At 39.7% G+C, this 19,373-nt stretch overlaps 1 protein-coding gene across 2 annotated transcripts in view; it reads left to right on the top strand.

Annotated features, from left to right (window-relative positions):
* Positions 1-19,373, top strand: part of PLCL2 (phospholipase C like 2) — a 187,264-nt gene that overhangs the window by 12,872 nt on the left and 155,019 nt on the right. The gene's annotated exons all lie outside the window — the stretch shown is intronic.

Here is a 19,373-nt window from a genome sequence, read left to right as displayed (position 1 = left end):
GATATGTAGTGAGTCTCTTGTAGACAACATATGGCTGAATCTTCTTTTTTTTAAATCCTTTCAGCCACTCTGTCTTTTGATAGGAGAATTTAATCCAGTTACATTTGAAGTAGTTATTGATAGGCATTAATTATTGCCATTTTGTTAATTGTTTTCTGGCTGTTTTTATCGGTCCTTTCTGTTTCTTTCTTCTTCTTTCTCTTTCTTTGTGATTTGATGACTTTCCTTAGTGTTATGTTTCAGTTGTTTTCTCATTATCTTTTATGTATCTGTTACAGGTTTTTGCTTTCTGATTACCATGGGATTCACTTATATCAGCCTATAAGCAATATAATATAATATAACAATATATTGTTAATAAGCAATCTATTTTAAGTTGATAGCAACTTAAATTTTAATACATTCTAAACTCTACATTTTTAACTCCTGCTTCCCACATTTTATGTTTTTGATGTCTTATTTTACATCTTTTTATTTTGTGTGTTCTTTAACTAATTATAGTTAGTTTCGTTACTTCTGTCTTTTAGCCTTCATACTAGTTTTATTTTGTGGTTAATCTATTACTTTTACTGTATATTTATCTTTACCTGTGAAATTTTTACTTTTATGTTTTCTTGTTACTAGTTGTTGGCTTTTCTTTTCATGTTAAAGAAGACCCTTCAAACATTTCTTATAAAGCCAGTTTAGTGGTGATGAACTCCTTTCATTTTTGCTTGTCTGGGAAACTGTTGTCCCTTCAATACTGAATGATAATCTTGCCAGGTATTTTTGGTTGGAAGTTTTTTCCTTTTAGTATTTTGAATACATCATGTCACTTTCTTCTGGCCTGAAAAGTTTCTGTTGAAAGATCAGCTGCTAGTCTGATAGAGATCACATTTATTTATTTATTTATTTATTTATTTATTTATTTATTTATTTATTTTTAAAGATTTGTTTATTTATTTATGATAGACATAGAGAGAGAGGGGGGGGGGCAGAGACAGGAGGAGGGAGAAGCAGGCTCCATGCCGGGAGTCCCGACGTGGGACTCGATCCCGGGACTCCAGGATTGCACCCTGGGCCAAAGGCAGGCGCTGAACCGCTGAGCCACCCAAGGATCCGCGATTACATTGTATTTAAAAGTTGTTTTTCTCTTGATGATTTTAAGCTTCTTTATCTTTCACTTTCGACATTTTAATTATGTTTCTTGGTGTGGATGTCTTTGGGTTCATCTTATTTGGAATTCTCTGTGCTTCCTGAACTTGGATGTCTGTTTTCCTTCCCCAGGTTGGAAGTTTTCAACTTTTAGTTTTCAAATAAGTGTTCTACAACCTTTCTTCTGTGAGCCCTATAGTGTGGGACCCCAGAGTGTTATTCTGCCTAATACTGTTCCATGGATCCTTTAAGCTGTTTTTACTTTTTATTTTAAAGATTTTATTGATTGATTGATTGATTATGTGCAAGTAGTAGGAGGGGTAGAGGGAGGGAGAATCTCAAGCAGACTCCCTGCTGAGTGTAGAGCTCCATGCAGAGCTCCATCTAATGACTCTGAGATCATGATCTGAGCTGTAATCAAGAGTCAGATGATTTCTGACCCAGGTGCCCCCATCTTAACTTTTTAGAATTCTTTTTCTCTTTTTGAAGCTTTGTTTTGTTGATTTCCATGGCTTTGTTTTCCAGGTCACTGATCTACTTCATCTAGTCTGCTGTTAAACCCCTCTAGTATATTTTTGAGTTCAGTTCTTTCATTCTTTAGCTCTGTGACTTCTGTTTGATAGTTTCATATATTTTCTATTTCTTTGTGGAAGTTCTCACTGTGTTCATTCATTATTTTCTTGAGTTTGATGAGCATCTTTATGACCATTACTTTGAAAACTTTAACAGGCTGTCAGAGAGTACTGAGTGCAGCCTGTTTGTGGCTTTAGTGATGTTGATGAAGAGCACTGGGGCAGGGCATGCTTGCAACTTTAGAGACACAGGGGAAAAACATTGGGATGGGGCATACTGGGAGTTGTAACAAGGCTGTATCCATGCACACTCATCTGAGCTAGCAAGGTGGAGAGAGTGTGCAAAAATGATGGTCACTAGTGCCCCTGTCCCCAAGGAACCCCACCTGGTCCCTGTCCCTCTGGCAGATGTTTTGTGATTAGCGAGTGAGTTTCCTTCGTATATTATCCAGTCACGTCTCAACCTGCTGCTGTTGTGCTGGTCCTAGGATGAGCAAGTCCACACGTAAACCTCTCAAAAGGAGTATCTCAGATTCCCACAGACCTCTAGGTCTCCTGGATATAAACCTTGTTTATTTTCACAGCCAAACATTTTGGGGTCCTCGTCTCTCCAGTGCAGGTCCCGAGGTTGGTGTGCCAACCTTTGTGTAGGGAAAGGTACTTTCACTCCTCAGAGAGAGGCTCTGGATCTGTGAGATCCCTTCCTACTGTAGGTGCTATGCTGGGTGTGGAGTTTTTGGGCAAGACTCTGTCTCTCTGCGTCTTCTACCTATCTTGATGTGGCCCTTTTATCCCTTGTTGTGGAGGGTTCAACTAGTTTTCAGTTCTTTTTCAGCAGGGCTTATTCCATATGTAGCTGTAGATTTGGTGTGGCTGTGGGAGGAGTGAGTTCAGAATCTTCCTATGCTGCCATTTGGGACGCCCTCCAACCCCAGTTGGTTTTGATTGGAATATAAAACTCAGTGGGCTGTGTACTTCAAAGCAGAAATTTATTTCACATACATAATTGTGGAAGCAATCAAATGGAAGGAAATACCTTCATTGAATTTAGATCCAGGAGTTTGGTTGGTTCAAGAATTGTTCTGTAAGTTGTTAATATAAATGATCTGTCCCTCTTGTGCCCCTGAAATAAGAGTAGACCTTTGAAAATTTCTTTTGATTCATGATCTGCTACGAAGTTGAAAAAGCATGGCAAGAGATCTTACTGTTTGTTAAAACATTTAATGTCTTATGGTATTTGATTTCTTTAAGTGATGTCTGTAGTCTCTGCTTATAGTATATTTTTAAGAAACTAAATTACTTTTTATTGTCATTATATTGGATTGTCAAAAGATATTCATTGAGAATGCTACAGAATTAATAATAAAAAATACATGAAGAATATAGAGTACTAATAGGCAGAATTGTAGAAGTAGGATCTTTAATCCCTCAGCATATTTTGTCATACAGTGTTAGAAATTATACCTTTGGTTGCCACTCAAGGATTGGTGTAGAAGAGATACTAAGAAACGCTTTGTATGCAAGTCTCCCTACAGCCTCCAAGGAGACATTATCATTCTCTTTCAACAGACAAGGAAACTCATTCCTCAAAGTTTGGGAATTTCCAGGCAAGGTCACAGAACTTATAAGAGGCAAAGCCCACATGAGACCAGGTTTGATTGACTCGAAAGCCTACACTTTGAACTGCTCATCACCCACTTTCTATTTCATCTTCTGAAATGTGTCTTTGACTTTTTCCTTTTTTCTCTTACTTGCCTCAGGCATTCTGACTCCTTGATCGTAGCAATTTCTAACAGTCCTAAAATAGATGACTGATTTTTAGGAAATTTTGGCCTTCTGTGGTTGAATCTTGGGATGAAGCCCAACATGTACCTAATCAACAAACAGCCTTGCAATGGTCCTCTCCACCATGCCATAGGTTTCTGTTGGATCCATAAAACTAAGATTTTGTCCTTTTCTTCTCTGCTTTCCTTTGATGGATTTGAAAACTTCTTAGGAGGGAGGTCATTTTCCGCTTTTGTTTCTTTTTTTAACAGAATGTTGATTTACAGTTACTTTTTAGAGTACTGGAAGGTAGATAGTAATTAGTAACAATTTGTTTTTAGGTAAGTTTCTTCTGATAGTATCTCTCTCTGTATTTGTTTTGGAATTGTCAGATAATTATGAAATTATAGAAAGCTTTTAATACTTAAAATACATTACGAGGTATAATTGGTAGTTAGGTATTTTCATGGAGCATTCTAAATATACTGATTTGCAGATATTAATATCCCAGAAACCAAGCAGCTGGTTTTAAAAATAATTAATAATGTAGATTCATGGGATTTTTAGAACAGAAAGAGATCATGTAAAATTCTTTTGTAGTTAGAGATACACAAGGCCATACTGATTAGTACATTTAGCTCCTGGCTATGGTTGAGTTCATTTATTTGCATATTAGCATAACAGAATTGGAAAAAAATTGTTATGTAATACTGCAGTATGAGTGTATTAATAGAACAAGATGTGGACTTTCAAACAGCAATTTTTGAGTATTTGTTTTTTGCTATAGATAGCTGCATGTGTACACATGCTATACTTGTACATGCATATACTCTAAAGACTCTGTTTATAAATAATAACAATTAGGAGCAAATCAAATAATGTAGTGGTAGGTTGACACGAGTCCTGTCTTGTGAGAGACTGATGGGTAGCAGGTGTCTGCTCTCTAAATTGAAAATGCCCAGGAAGGGGTAGGCTGTTTTTTATGAGCATTGCTGATGAAGCCTCTGTTGCTCTTGACCAATTAGTATGGCCACAGAGGGATAAGTGACCTCATTTGCAGCTACCATTAGAATCACAAGCCATATGACTCTGTCCATATGGTTTCCTGCTACCTTTTATTTTTCATCTTCCTTCTGAGCTCTGATATCCTGTGGGCATAGTAGATGTAATTTTTCAAATAGTTAATATGGTTTAATGTTTATTATTGAAGGAAGTACATTGAAAAACTTAGATTTTTATTTCTACCAGTCCATGCTAATAGTCCATATTAAGTACCAAAAGAATTCTTAAGATATTTCATTTCACAACTAATAGAATTCCTGATGTAATGCCAGTTCTAAGGATGTGTTTATCTTCTGAGTTTTTGATGGTTTATTGAAAGAGATCTGTTCAAGGCTTTCTTTAGCTTATATATATTCCCATAAATGTTGTTTATATATTAAAAATAATATTAGGAGTAGAATATATACATATCCTATGATATAGGATATATATATATTTAACTGTAGTAGATATCATCATGTGATTTTTCTAATTGGTTAAACCAATTTACACACCCACCAGGTTCTAGCTGTTCTGAATGCTTACTAACACTTGGTATGGTTATTTAATGGTACCTTATTCTGGCTTTTAGGTTGCATTCCCCTGAAAACTAATGATGTTGAATACCTTTTCATATGTTTTCTTGGCCATTTGGATGTTTTCCTTTGTTAAATGACCATTAAAAAAAATTGGGCTTTGGGGCACCTGGGTGGCTCAGTTGTTTAAGCATCTGAACCTTGATTTTGGCTCAGGTCGTGACTTCAGGGTGATGATCTCAGGGTTGTGAGATAGAGCCCCTCATCAGGCTCTGTGCTCACCATGGAGTCTCCTTAAGATTCTCTTTCTCCTTCTCCCTCTCCCCTGCACTCATGCTGTTTCTCTTTCTCTCTCCCTCTCCTAAAAAAAAAAAAACTGGCTTTTATTTTTTAAAACACTGTAGGACGTCTTTACATTTTCTATGTTTGTCTTTTATGTGATACATATATTGAAAGTGTCTTCCAGTATGTGTCTTGTCTTTTCCCTGTCTTGAAGGGTGTGTTTTATTGAATAGCGATTCTTAATTTCAGTGAATCCAGTTTATCAGTATTTTCCTTTATGGTTATTATTTTTGTGTCATGTTTAAGAAACCTTTACTGAGGTTAAGACAATGAAGATATTAATTTATTTAACCTTTAGAACCTTTATTTTTCGCAGTTACATTTATTGCAATTACATCTATAATCTATCTGGAATTTGCTTTTGTGTCTGGTATGAGATAGGGGGTCAAGATTTTCTTTCCATGTGAATACCAAATTAATTCAGCACCATTTATTAGAAAAAATGATTTTTTCCCACTGCACTGCATTGACCCTTTGTCATAAATCAAATGACTGTGTATATGTAGGTCTGTCCCTGTGGAGTCTGTTTTGTTACATTGGTTTATCTATCCTTCTGTTCATACTACATTGTCTTTCTTACTAGGTATATTCTGAAGTGTATACCCAAATGTACTACGTTGAATGATACGTGCAAGAATGAATGCTCATAGTGGTATTAAATGTAGCAGCCCCAAACTGGAAACAACTCAAATGCCCAACTTATAAAATAGCATATCATACAATGGAATACTGTAAAGAAAAAAAAAAAGAACAAAATGAACAGATAACAGCATGTACCACACCAGTCTCTCAAGCATAATGTTGAGGGAAGGACACCAGACAGAAAGCAATACATGTTGTATGATTCCATTTATATAAAGTGCCAAAACAGGCAAACTAATTTGTGGTGACAAAAGTCAGAATAGTAGTTACATTTGAGGCTGATGAACATTTGAGGTGGAACCAAGGGGGCTTCTGAGTGCCATTAATTTTTGGTTGTTGTATCTGGGAGTAGTTTTGAGAGTGAGCCCTTTCTAAAAATTCACTAAGTTGTATACACATGATGTTTCTGGAGGCATGTCATACTTCAATAAATAAGTTGGTTTAAACAATTCCTTTGAGAAAATTAATCAAATGCAGGTACTCACTGGCTAGTTTACTCTGCAGTATGTGAAGGACAGTCCCTTTCAAAACAGGTTGCTGCTGTTGATCAACGCATGGACAATCTTTTAGCTGCAGTGGAGCACTTGTGCTGTGGTGGGACCTAGCAAGCAACCTGAGCTGAATGACAGTGTGGAAGGCAGAAGGAGAGAGAGGCAGCTGGCCTGAGCAGTGTGAGGATGTATCTTCCCTGGGCTGTATTGAGGGCAGGCAGGGAGCTGAGCTGGGGTGGGAAGTTGGTCACTGGAGTCACTTTACACTGTTGTGATTGCTGGCAGTTTTTATGACTTGTTTGGTGTAGTGTTGAGCATATTAATCCCTTTCAGGTGTGCTCAGAAGGTTTAATGTTCGAAAGTGTGCTGCTACTCATACAAAACTTTGAGAACCACTCATTTGTGGAGCACCTGTTCTCTGCATGACAGTTTTCTAGATTGCGCTTTCTTGTCTCAAAGGCAGTTACCAGAGACCAGTTATCCAAGTCTTCTAGAAAAAAGTGAGAGTTGTTTGATTAGCACTGAATAGCTAGGATCCCAGGAGGTCAGCATAGTTTTTTGTTTTGTTTTGTTTTAGGTCTACTGAACACTTACCTTTTTTTTTTCTTTTTCCTGAACACTTATCCCATCTAAATATTCTTCTGGGTGGGGAAAACACCAAATCTTCAGATAGGTCATTTTAGGACATTAGAATTAAAACTGGATTCTAAAACTGCTAATGTATAGATCCATTCAAGTCCAATTACATCAGAATTTCTGGGGGTTTCCTAAAGTGTCCTGGGAAATTTTAAGCCATGGCAAAGGTTGAGAACAGCTGTGAAGCCTTTCTCCTATGTTACGTCTTTGCTGCATTTAGCTCTGTAAGATATGAGAGAACAAGCAGCTCCAGGATTCTGTAGGTGACAGGTGGTGATCCTGGGACTGGTGAAGAACAGGGGAGAGGGTTCAACCTTCAGCTGCCTCATAGGAGCTTTCCCATAAGAAGCTGAGCTTCCCTTTTCCTGAGGGGATAAAAAAATACTGAGTAAGGGGAACAATTCCTTAGATCTGGAGAAACAGATTTTAAATATGAAAATGATGGTCTCCACTGTATACTCATCATTGTACCTTAAGAATGTATTTTTGATCTAAGTAAAGGAATATGTTGTGCCAGTTCCCTCAAAGGCCTGGGTAGGGTTATTTGGAGCCTTAATCTACTTGGATTAATCATTACTGTGCAGGCTTAATCTACCTGGATTAATCATTACTGTGTGTACTTCCTAGTCCATCTCTTGGCCCTTTTCTGTAGAGAAAAGACATCTGTGTGCCTATGGCATTCTGCATCTGGAGGAAGAACTTCCCCAGGGGAAATATTTTTAGGAAGAATTAATTGGGCTGAGGCATGAGCACTATTTCTGGAGATCAGTGATTGTACATTTCAAACTTTGCTGGAAGGAGTCCTCACATTTCCTTTTTTTTTTTTTTATAAATTTATTTTTTATTGGTGTTCAATTTATCAACATATAGAATAACACCCAGTGCTCATCCCATCAAGCGCCCCCCTCAGTGCCCGTCACCCAGTCACGCTGACATTTCTTTTAACCACTTCATCTCGTGTTTAGGTGGCAATATGTGGTAAAAACCCTTCTTACTCAGAGAAGATTCTAAATTGACACTTGCCAGATAGGTACTATTAGCACATGTAATTTATGCGAGGAGGAAGAGAACCAATCCAGTGATGCTTCAGTGCACCCCATTGTGATGGGCTCACAGTCTGGGGTGGTTTGTCATGACCTTTGGGTGAACGTCTGCTTTCTCAATGCTGTGGCATTTTCTTCTTGCCACATAGCCCCTTGTGGTCAGGAGGAATGGCCATTGAACTCTCAGAGCATTTGTAAAATATATTTTATTGGCTGCAAAGTGGTAACACAAAAATATCCAGTGTTGCACCATCATGGTCTTCATTAGGTGGTGTATACTTCTCAACTTTGTTGCTCTGTTAGCACATCATCATCATTCATGTTTATTCTTTTAGGTCAGTTTTTTTCTCTTTCACACTAGCATGGGTGGATCTTTTAACAGAGAAGCTTGTGTCCATTTACCCTGAGGAGGCACCAAAGAAGAGACGTGATCTGGTGGGAGGGCCAAATCTTTAGGGACTGCTGTCTCTAGGGGTTGGAGGAATACCCATAGTGTGACAGCAGAAGAGTGTTCCAGTGCCTTCCTGATCATGATTAGGGCCTGCTTATTAATACATATGTCTTTAAGAAGTTGTTTAATTCTTTATAAGTGGGAAGGACAGTAGAAATGAACTTTAACGTTCTTTGGAGGAGAGAGCCTACAATCTTGTTTGTGAAAATTCAGTACTCTGTAGTATTTACCAAGCAAAGAATCTGTAAGGGAAGGATTCTTTCCTATAGCAGAATTAGCCAGATCTTCTTACCCATCTTCTTTGTTAGGGAAGAAAGTATTGTCGAAGAATATTTTTAAGTAGTTAAATAGCTCCTTTGTTGCAAAGAAGAGCTGCCATTGATGAATGCTACCCTGAGGGGGTTAGAAACAAGAAAGTGAAATATATAGAAAGAAACAGGGCAGTTGGGCCTCTGCTGCGCTCCTTACTTAAAAGTAGATGAGAAGTGTCCTTTTTGGGGCAGAACTCTGACACACTGAATTTATCCTGCTGTCCTTGTCCTTACCAGGCAGTGAGGTAGAAAAACAAAGAAGATGGTTTAGAAGATGTCACCAAATAACAGGGTGTGAGAAAGCTCCTGTCCCCGCAGAGAATTCAGCAGTTCCCAGGCCCATCATTCCTAGGAACACCAGGGGCCATTGGATCCATCAATCATGCTCCAAGAGTGCTTTCAACTAGTTCCACACAGGCTACAGATAGGAAGGGATGTAATTGCATAGCGAGTTGGAAGAGATTGCTTGTGGCTAGAGGTGCTGCCCAGAGATGTGAGGATAGGGATAGGGGGTGGGTAGGTTGGGTGCTGGAATCAGTAGCCCTACAGGCCTGTAATTCACACTCAGGCACGTTTATCAGGAGGCTGTGCTTTAAAGGTGATGGAGAGGAGAACACAGGTGTAAGAAAAGATACAGTCAGCTCTGGGGTGCTCTGCCTCTGTTGCTGTCGAGGGGATGCCCTCCATAAACAGCTCCCAGAACTAATTCACTTGATGGTAGATTGAAGACATGCCGTGGAGCTGTGGCCACTGTGGAAACAGGAACAACAGACAGGTTAAGGTTAGCCTGGCCTGTGGATATGTGAACTGAACAGGAGTGGAGTATTTCAGGAGAGAGTTGGAGTCAAGCAGCTACATCCGTGGGAGGGCTAGTTTTGAATAGAGAGGATGGCTAGATTAAAAAAAAAAAAATAGAGAGGACGGCTAATCTAGCCTGAGGCTTTTCTGCTGTCCCTGAACGGGGTAGACCACGGGGCTTATGTTTAAAATCAGCAACAGAAGAGCCTCCTCAAGTGGGCAGAGAGGCTGGATTCCCCTAGTTTCTCTGGAGAGGCTCAAACCTGAGAGCAGACTCCAGCTCCTGTGGTCAGGGAGTTGGCTGTGGAGACCGGGAGCTGCAGGTCCTGGGTTAGGGGTTCTGATTTAGGGTCTGTGCCTCTGTGTGATTGAAAGAACCCTGGTTTCTCCTCTTTTTGCTGTAAGAAATACGGGATTTCTTATCTGCCAGATTTCTCACACATAGTTTGGGCACCTGGGTAAGTATTTGTTGCGTGACAAGTACTTATGGTAAGTGGTAAGTAAAACCACTTATGGATGTGGTAAGTTAAACCTGTATAGAGCTTGGGAGGATCTGTTGTCTGAGTGATTCAGTTTCTGCCATTTTGCTGTTGATTTGATTCTCTACCTGAGAAAGGTCTATGCTGTTCCTGTAAGTTTGCTCATAAATCCATTAAACTGCTTGCTCTCCTCCCCCCAAAAACCCCGGCAAAACCTCTATCCTATTTTAAAGGTCACATTTAATTTTTCCTCTTATCATCCATAACTTAAAATGTGTTCAATATTCCACCTTATTTGAATATCATGTTTTGGTTTCATATTTTTAACTTCGCTCACTCTGACTTCGGGTTGCTTACTGTTTTAAAAGGTAACACTTAACCCCAGGCCTGTGTATTCTTCCCAGTCCATCATTTTTATTATTTCTCAGCTCTGTGAGCAGGTGGGTTGGCATGATTACTTTAGTCACTACCAGGACAGCGATGTTAAGGTCTTAATCTCAGAGTCTCGAAAGGGTCTGTTCATCGGTCGTGGTGACTGTGACACTAAAGAAAATCGTCCTCATTTATATATTTTTTTTGGACAATGGTAAAAATTCAGAGAGAAGAATTCAAATTAAAATTTAAGTAAGTGCATGATTTCTATGGCAAGAACATGGGCTGAATTGAATTAAAATGATATAACTTGTAAGTACATCAGTTAATTTTCTAGGAGGCACTTCTAACATCAAGTTGGTTTCTCTTGCAGCTGTCTTGTATCACAGACATCATTGGTGGCCCCATTTTATAGGCAAAACTGTTGAGGCCCAGGTGTACAGAGTCATGCACAGTCGCACAAGGCTGAGCTTCAGCCCCAGCTCCCCTGACCGGCTGTGTCCTCCTGTCACTCCTCGAGCTACATGAGTACCTTCACACATTTTATTAATGTAAATTGGGAAGGGGGCACTTAATTCCTCACCCACTTAAGTAACGAGACACAGAAACAGAAACCTAGTATCATCAACAAGTGATCTTGGGGCAGCACCTGTTTGAGGTGCTCCACTCGCCAGTTGATTCAGAAACCAGAGTTGGTTTTCTGTTGTGAAAGGCCCTGAGGTTTTTTTTTTTTTTTTTAATTTTTATTTATGATAGTCACAGAGAGAGAGAGAGAGAGGCAGAGACACAGGCAGAGGGAGAAGCAGGCTCCATGCACCGGGAGCCCGATGTGGGATTCGATCCGGGGTCTCCAGCATCGCGCCCTGGGCCAAAGGCAGGCGCCAAACCGCTGCGCCACCCAGGGATCCCAAGGCCCTGAGGTTTAATGCCTTGAACATTGTCTCCGGCGCACTGTTATTTAGAAAAATTAACTGCTTCGCGGTTCCTTCTGATAAGGCAAAGCATCTGTGCGTCCTTGAAGTTAAAAAAAAATTACATTTTTTACACGAAATTTATTTAGCAAGTCAGACCTATCTATCATTCCAGGAGAGCAACAGTATCACGCCAGGCCGTTCTGGAGGCCACCTGTTGTTTTTAAGAGGTACAAGGAAGGTGCGGCTCCCAGGTGGCTAGAGACCCTTCAGAACATGAGGGCTGGGTCATGCCAGATGTGCTGGCGCAGTCCTGTTCCCACGGTCATGTGACCCGGGGTGGCGCTGGTGCTGATGAGGGTCATAGATTGCCCTCTTTGGAGCCAAGGAGCTTCTCTGAAGGAAAGGCTACACTCCCTGGGCCAAGTCTGCATCCTTGACTCTGGGGGCAGGGGAGGAGCCTACACAAGTAGACCACTATTGGCAAGGAAATCTGTGGATGTCCATCCTGTCACCTCCTTCCCACCATCTTCAGCATGTGGTCTTATCTCTTGCTTTCTAGAGCAATCTCTCAGCCTTTGCCTGGAGACCCATTCACCCCTCCATTATGGTAGAGGGCTGCCTCCCTGCCCCACTGCCTCTGTACCCCAGCTCCCAACCTCTCCCTCCTGTATCTTTAGCTTGTACTTCTGTGCTTGTGTTTCCTCCATCAGCATGAAGACATGCTCAGGTTCTTAAATGAGGAAGATCACAATAACCTTCCCTCCTCCCTCATCAGTTCTCTCTTCAGCTACATCTTGAAAGAGTGTCTGTGATCTTCTCCGTTTCCTTTCCTTGCATTTATTCCTCCACCATCTGCCACCAGTGAAGGTTGTCAGGGCTCACCGTGCCATACAGTTAGTAGGCCTCCTTCCCCTTATCCCAGGCCTCATCCTGGACAGCTTTTCCACACCCTTGGCTGCAGTTACCTAGGCATTTGCTGATGAGTCTCCACTTGATGTCTCTAGCTCAGATTTGCCCGCAGAGCCCCAGAGATAACTGTCTACTCAGCGCATCTCACTGCAACATGTTCAAACCTAGGCTTTCCTTTCTTGTCCTGCTCCCACCCTCCTCTCTGGGCCTTGTCTGGAACTATGTAGTTTGGCAAATAGTACCATCTACCTTTCTCTATGGTCAGAGAATCATTTTGGATGAAACAGTGTATTTTTAAAGGAGTTGGAAGGCTTAAATTATAGCAAGCTCTTCTTTCATAAGAAAAATGCTTGCATTTATCTTTTTGTTTTTAAGAAATGATCAGCTCTGGTACCTGTTGCTATTAAAATTTAAGTAAGTGCATGATTTCTATGGCAAGAACATGGGCTGAATTGAATTAAAATGATATAACTTGTAAGTATAATTTTCTAATTTTCATTCTAAAATGGTTTGGTGGAAATCATGCAGTTATCAAGGTTTTCATCTGCCTCTGTCCTCAGCCTTCATTAATTTTTGAGAGTCTTCTACTATTTGCCATGAATTGGTTTACTTAAAGTTACAAAGGAAAATTTAATTGGTATCTGGCTCAGAACCATTTGTTTCTAATAGGAAAGGTGTTTTAAGTTAAGAATGCGTGTAATCTGTGAGCCAGAGAGGAACAATTTTTAAGAATTTTGGAGAGGGGTATGACATGAAAAATTTATTTTTGTTTAAGGTTTCAGTTTGGAGTCTAATCATCTTTAGACTGGGGAAGCAGTTCTTATTCTGGATATGTGATTTGTAATTTTTCCCCATTAGTTTCTTTTCTGTTGCTTTCAAATTTGTTTCTGCGAAGAATTTGTGTGTGTGTGTGTGTGTGTGTGTGTGTATGTGTGTGTATGCACGCGTGCACCAAAGATATTACCGAGTGTTTTTGCTGCTGCTATCAGTGGGATAGAATGATACTGTGCATGGTCTGGAAGTCGCCACTGCAATGACCTTCATGTTGTAGCACTAGTTTTGTTCCTCTTTGATAGGCACTAAAGCAGGCCTGTCCTGCCATACGACCATGGACATCTGTCTCTCCTTACACAGAAAAGGCTGAAGACAGCAAGGTACATTGGTGCTCCAGCACTTTAATTTTACTTTCACCACTGAGTGAGGTGATACACAAAACCCCTATACCAGTTGTGGGACTTTTGCACTCATCACTCAGGTCCTCATTAACGAACGTGTAGAATCAGTAAATGCTTTGGCAAGTCCAGGAGCAGGTGAGCAGCTGCGTGAGAGGCCAGAGCTCCAAAGGCTCAGCAAAGTTGTGTATCATATGGCCAGGCGGGAGAAGCCAGACCGGTGGGAGGGTGGTGGTGAAGTTTTATTTCTGGGAAGTGGTCAGGTTGGTTTTGTGGCTGGGTATAGAGGAAGAGAACTAAAGCAGTGTTGTAAACATGGCACCCTACCCTCAAGGTTGCCGACATTTCTTCTAATATTTTAAAGCAGATTTTGGTAGGACAGGTACCTTCAGCCTGCAGCTGAGTGAGGCCAAATTGACATTTTCATTACAACCATGTAATGCTTTTCAGTTCATCGTGTGTGTATGTAATTTCAAATGATTCGTTTTTTTCCTGATCTCTTTTTGTAAAGTACAGTGGGCTTGGATATCTTTGAGATGTAGCATTGTGATGGTAAAAACAAACAAAACAAACAAACTAACAAACAAAAACAAAACAAAACAAAAAAACAAAACAAAACCAAAAAACACCTTGATGCCCTCAAAGAAGAAATGTCTGGACATGGGGCAGGTGGTTTGACTTTGCTGCTTTGGTGAAAGTCCCATGTGTCATGAGCACTTGCAGCTTTCTGTGTCCCTGCTCATTTTGTCAAGCCGGCCAGCCAGTAATCCCCAAAAAACATGTGGTTCACTGTGTGTAAAGTTGTCAGTTTGGCCAGGCCCACAGCCACGGTTTTTACTCCTTAACCTTTTCAAGACGTCTTAACAAAAAACAGGAAACACAAAATGGGAGCAGACTATCGAATGCATTTGGTTAACACTGAGGACAAATGTGAGAAGAGAGTGTGTGTGTGAGAACATGCATGTGTGTTTTCAGAAAGGGACAGTCCTATTTCAGTGGGGAGTAGCTTACTGGTGGGTTGGCATATTTGGTGGTAGTTATCTGGCCCTTTGAATGAGTGAGTCTGTGTTTCAATTCAAGGCTTTGCCATCACTGTGACGAACGCTGCTGAAAAACTAGGAGTGCCTTTGCCCAGTTGCTGTCCTGGAAGCAGATGATCAAGTACAGCTGCCCGCTAGAGGCTGTGACATGGCCGTGGCAGCCTCTGTGCATGCAGAAGCCAGTAGACTCCAGGAAAAATGACAAAACCCTTTTGAAAGGTTGTTTTTGTTTTTTTGGTTGACAGCCTTCTATTGAAGTGTGTACTGAGTCTCTCCTTCGTGACGGAGACAGCATTAGTGGTGCTATCCTTGCCACAGAAGGCCCAAGGTGTGTGGGCACAGAGAGTGAGGTAAAGTGAATGGAACTAGAATAGGTTTGGGGGACTTTTGCACTCATCACTCAGGCCTATTCTAGTCCACTGGCAAAGTGGGCTGTGATTCCACTTGGCACTACGTGCCTTTTATCATTGAAACAAAAACTAGCAGTTGAAGCTGATTGACTCTTGATGATCAGGACCCAATTTCACCCTCTCTAACAAACTGGAACTGCCTTCTAATTGCAACTTCCTTGTAGTATATAGTGTACTTCAGAAGCAGCCAGTTAATTTTTGCATTTAAAATGAGAGAGTAGGGGATCCCTGGGTGGCGCAGCGGTTTGGCGCCTGCCTTTGGCCCAGGGCGCGATCCTGGAGACCCGGGATCGAATCCCACATCGGGCTCCCAGTGCATGGAGCCTGCTTCTCCCTCTGCCTGTGTCTCTGCCTCTCTCTCTCTCTCTCTGTGACTATCATAAATAAATAAAAATTAAAAAAAAATTTATAAAATGAGAGAGTATTAGTACTTGTAAAATTGTAAAAATCCTCTATATGCACAAAATGTATTTCCAAAGATGAAATTAATTGCATGCGAAATTTTGCATGCATGTGGCTGCGTGCATGTTTCTGTTTTTGTCAGATTTCCAAAGGCATATGAAATTTAAAAAGCAACCAAACAATTGATTCAGAGCAAAACTGTGTTGTTGTAGCAGGCCCAGTTTACTGTTTAAGCCTCCTCAGAAAATATTGACAGTATACAGGGTGCCTATTAGATCTGTGTCCTATCTTTTGGGGCAGCTAGAGGAAGGAAGCTGATGGGAATGGGTCCCCCAAAATGGAGGAGTAGTTGCTAACAGGTACCCATCACTTTCTAGTCCAGCAAAGGCACCACAAACCATCCTCTGCTTTGATAAACATAATTTAGATCTATGTAGAGAAGCTTTTGGAACAGGAAGGACTTACAGTTGACCCTTGAACAAGGCAGGGTTTAGGGGTCCCAAGTCCAGTGCAGTCAAAAATCCATGTTTAACTTTTGACTCCCCCCAAAACTTAACTACTTAGAGCCTACTGTTTATTAGAAGCCTTACTGATAACATAAACAGTTGATTAACACATATTTTATGTTATATATATTCTATACTATATTCTTACAATTAAGTAAGCTAGAGAAAAGAAAATGATAAAATCATAAGGAAGAGAAAATACATTTACAGTACTGTACTATATTTATTGGGAAAAAATCTGGATATAAGTGGCCTGTGCAGTTCAAACCCATGTTGCTCAAGAGTTAAGTATATATGTAGCAGGACTGCAGATTGACTTTCATGGTCCTAGGCTCTTTTCTCTTTGTGGTCTCTTTACTCCATTAAAAAAAAAAAAAAAATTATTGCAACTATGCTGGCATAAAGACAAATTCATTAATATTACATAGTAAAACATTCAACTTGATGGTTCTTCCCCCCCCTCCTGATTTTAAAAGAAATTCAGACATTTGTATGGGCTCCTAAAAATGTTGTGGGCCTTAAGGATTGTGTCTATTGTCCAGTGGATAACTTGGCCTTGCCTGATGTGTATAGATGATCCCCTGATTTTCTAAGATGTATGAAGAAGTGGAATATACAAATAGCTATGTTCTTTTTATTTCCAATCTATTATTCTTGAGTAAAGTAGAGTTTTTGAGCATACTGTGTGAATTTAAATTTTGGAGGGAATTTTGCATTGGTTAATATGTAAATTGTATCTTCAATTCAGATTTTATTGTATTGTCAATTTCTGCAAAGAAGTTCATTTTCAAAATTCTAACAAAATTTGAGTTTTAAAATGAAAAATTTATTCTCTTACCACCAGTAATTTGTATATTACAGCTTGAGAAGAGGACTCTTTCGAGTATATGCAATGGAAATATTTTAAGCATTCTTTCTAGTTTATTTCGTGAATATATCATAGGTTTTACATAATAAATTTTCTAAAATAAATTAGTTTTACATAAGAACTTGTATAGTCACTTCATGACATGAGAAGTTTTTTTATGAGTTCTTTGAGTAAAAATCTAAGAGATAACAGGCAATGATTTGTGACTTGGAAATTTCAGAGTACAGTCAGGGAAAGCATGTTAAAAATAGAAACTGTGTTTATTTACTCTCTACTCCACCCATGCAAAAACACAGCCATGTGGTTGCAGGCTAGAGGACGGTTGATGGTGACTTGGAGGGTGTTTTTTAATTTTTTTTTTTTCTCCTGTTGTAGAGCTGAAGAAAGAGATCATCCTTTTAACTTCTGATCCTGTTTCCTTTCTTTGGCAGCTCAGATGAATTATTTTCACATGCCGTTATCTGAAAATGAGTTTGGCTATGTTAGTTCAGTTTTTGGTTTCTTATCATCTTTCTTTTTATTTATATATTTAAGTTCTGTTTCATGAAAGGAAATTTTGAAATTGTAGGTTTTAGTAATGATTATGCATTAGAAACTTGTATGTTTATAACCAAGTTTTCCTGTGTCTTTCATGATAGTCTAAAAAGATAGCTACTGGGGGATCCCTGGGTGGCTCAGCGGTTTGGCACCTGCCTTCGGCTCAGGGTGTGATCCTGGAGACCTGGGATCGAGTCTCACATCAGGTTCTCTGCAGGGAGCCTGCTTCTCCCTCTGCCTGTGTCTCTGCCTCTCTCTCTCTCTCTCTCTCTGTGTCTCTCATGAACAAATAAAAATCTTAAAAAAAAAAAAGATAGCTACTTATTTGGTCATTGTATTTAAAATGGCCTAGAGTATGAGTTTAGTTTTGAGTAGATTTATCACCTAGGAAAGTCACAACTTCATAGGACTGAATATTAACTAGAGCCTGTCATTTGTGTGAGAATCCTGAAGAGTGCACAGCTTAATGCAAAGCCATGACTATCAGAAAGGCAGCTGAGTGGGTGAATTAGCCACACATTTTATTAGGTGTTTGAAGCAGGTACCACTATCAGAATGTTTTGTCCAGAAGATGTTGCTTTATTAACACTGCAGCAAAGCATTAGGACACTGATGATGCCAGTTCCACAGAGCACTGCTCTGTAAGGAATAGTGTGTTGGTTAGGCTTTGGAGTCATCTGGTTTGCTGTGAATCTAGGCTGGAGTCACCTACTATCATTAGTTTCCTCATCTCTAAAATAGGTATAATAATGAGATACACTTCACTGGGTTTTTGTGAGAATTAATTGAGGCCAAATATGTACGATACAACCTTCATTAGAATTAGTGACTGCTTTTGTAACCACTTACAGAATGGCAGGAGTCTGAATTTAATATTTTGAGACAGGCCCGTAAGGTAGGATTTGACTGTTTTTTCTTTACCTACTTTCAGAATAACTGCATGGAGGAAACATCAATTCACTTTATTCAATTAAGTTTATTTTATTTATTTAAGATTTTTATTTATTTTTTCATGAGAGACACACAGAGAGAGGCAGAGGCACAGGCAGAGGGAAAAGTAGTCTCCCTGCAAGGAGCCTGATGTGGGACTTGATCCTGGGTCTCTAGGATAATGCCCTGAGCTGATGGCAGACGTTCAACCATTGAGCCACCCAGGCTTCCCTCAATTCAGTTTATTTTAAAACACATTTAATGAATCTTCACTACATTTTTTATTCTAGTGCATTCTGTTAATTCCAGTATTTTATTCCAAATAATCTTTAGGGAAATAGAAGTGAAACTTAATTTTGTGGATACTATCAGATTGTCATTCTAATTGTGTATTTAGGGGCATGTCCTGGATGCTTCAGTGGGTTAAGCTATCGACTTTTGATGTTGGCTCCATCATGATTTTAGGATTGTGAGATTGAGGGTCATGAGATTGAGCTCCACGTTGGGCTCTGTACTCAGTGTGGAGTCTGCTTAAGATTCTCTCGCTCTCCTCTTCCTCTCGCCCCATTCTCTTGCACATGCTTGTGTGTGCACTCTCTCTTTAAAAAATTGTTAATTTCCCTCTTGATTTCATGAATTCTGGCTCTATATTGTATGGAAAATAGATACAAATAGAATGGTATTCTATTTGAAGAAACCAGTGTATTTATCATGCAGCATCAACAGTTATCAGCTGATAGCCAATCTTGTTTCCTCTGTAGTTCTACCCACTTCTCCCCATCCTGTATTATTTTAGAGCAAATCCCAGATCCTATATTATCCAAATACCCAAATCATAATATCCTTATTAGACTTAAACATTAACAATAATTTCTTAATATCATCAAATATCCAGTCAGTGTTCAGATACCTAACTGCCTTTCAAAGTTGTAGCTCTAAAAAGATATAGTTTGTTTAATTTACGGTCCAGATCAGGTCCCACATATTGCAATTCTTTTGATGTGTCTTTTAAGTTTTAATTTTCCCTATGTCAGTCACTCATTGTCTGGGGACATAACACCCCATAGCTAGCG

Source organism: Vulpes vulpes, chromosome 11, assembly GCF_048418805.1.
Source record: "Vulpes vulpes isolate BD-2025 chromosome 11, VulVul3, whole genome shotgun sequence".
Lineage (NCBI taxonomy): Eukaryota > Metazoa > Chordata > Mammalia > Carnivora > Canidae > Vulpes > Vulpes vulpes.
This window is presented reverse-complemented; position numbering and strand designations above follow the sequence as displayed.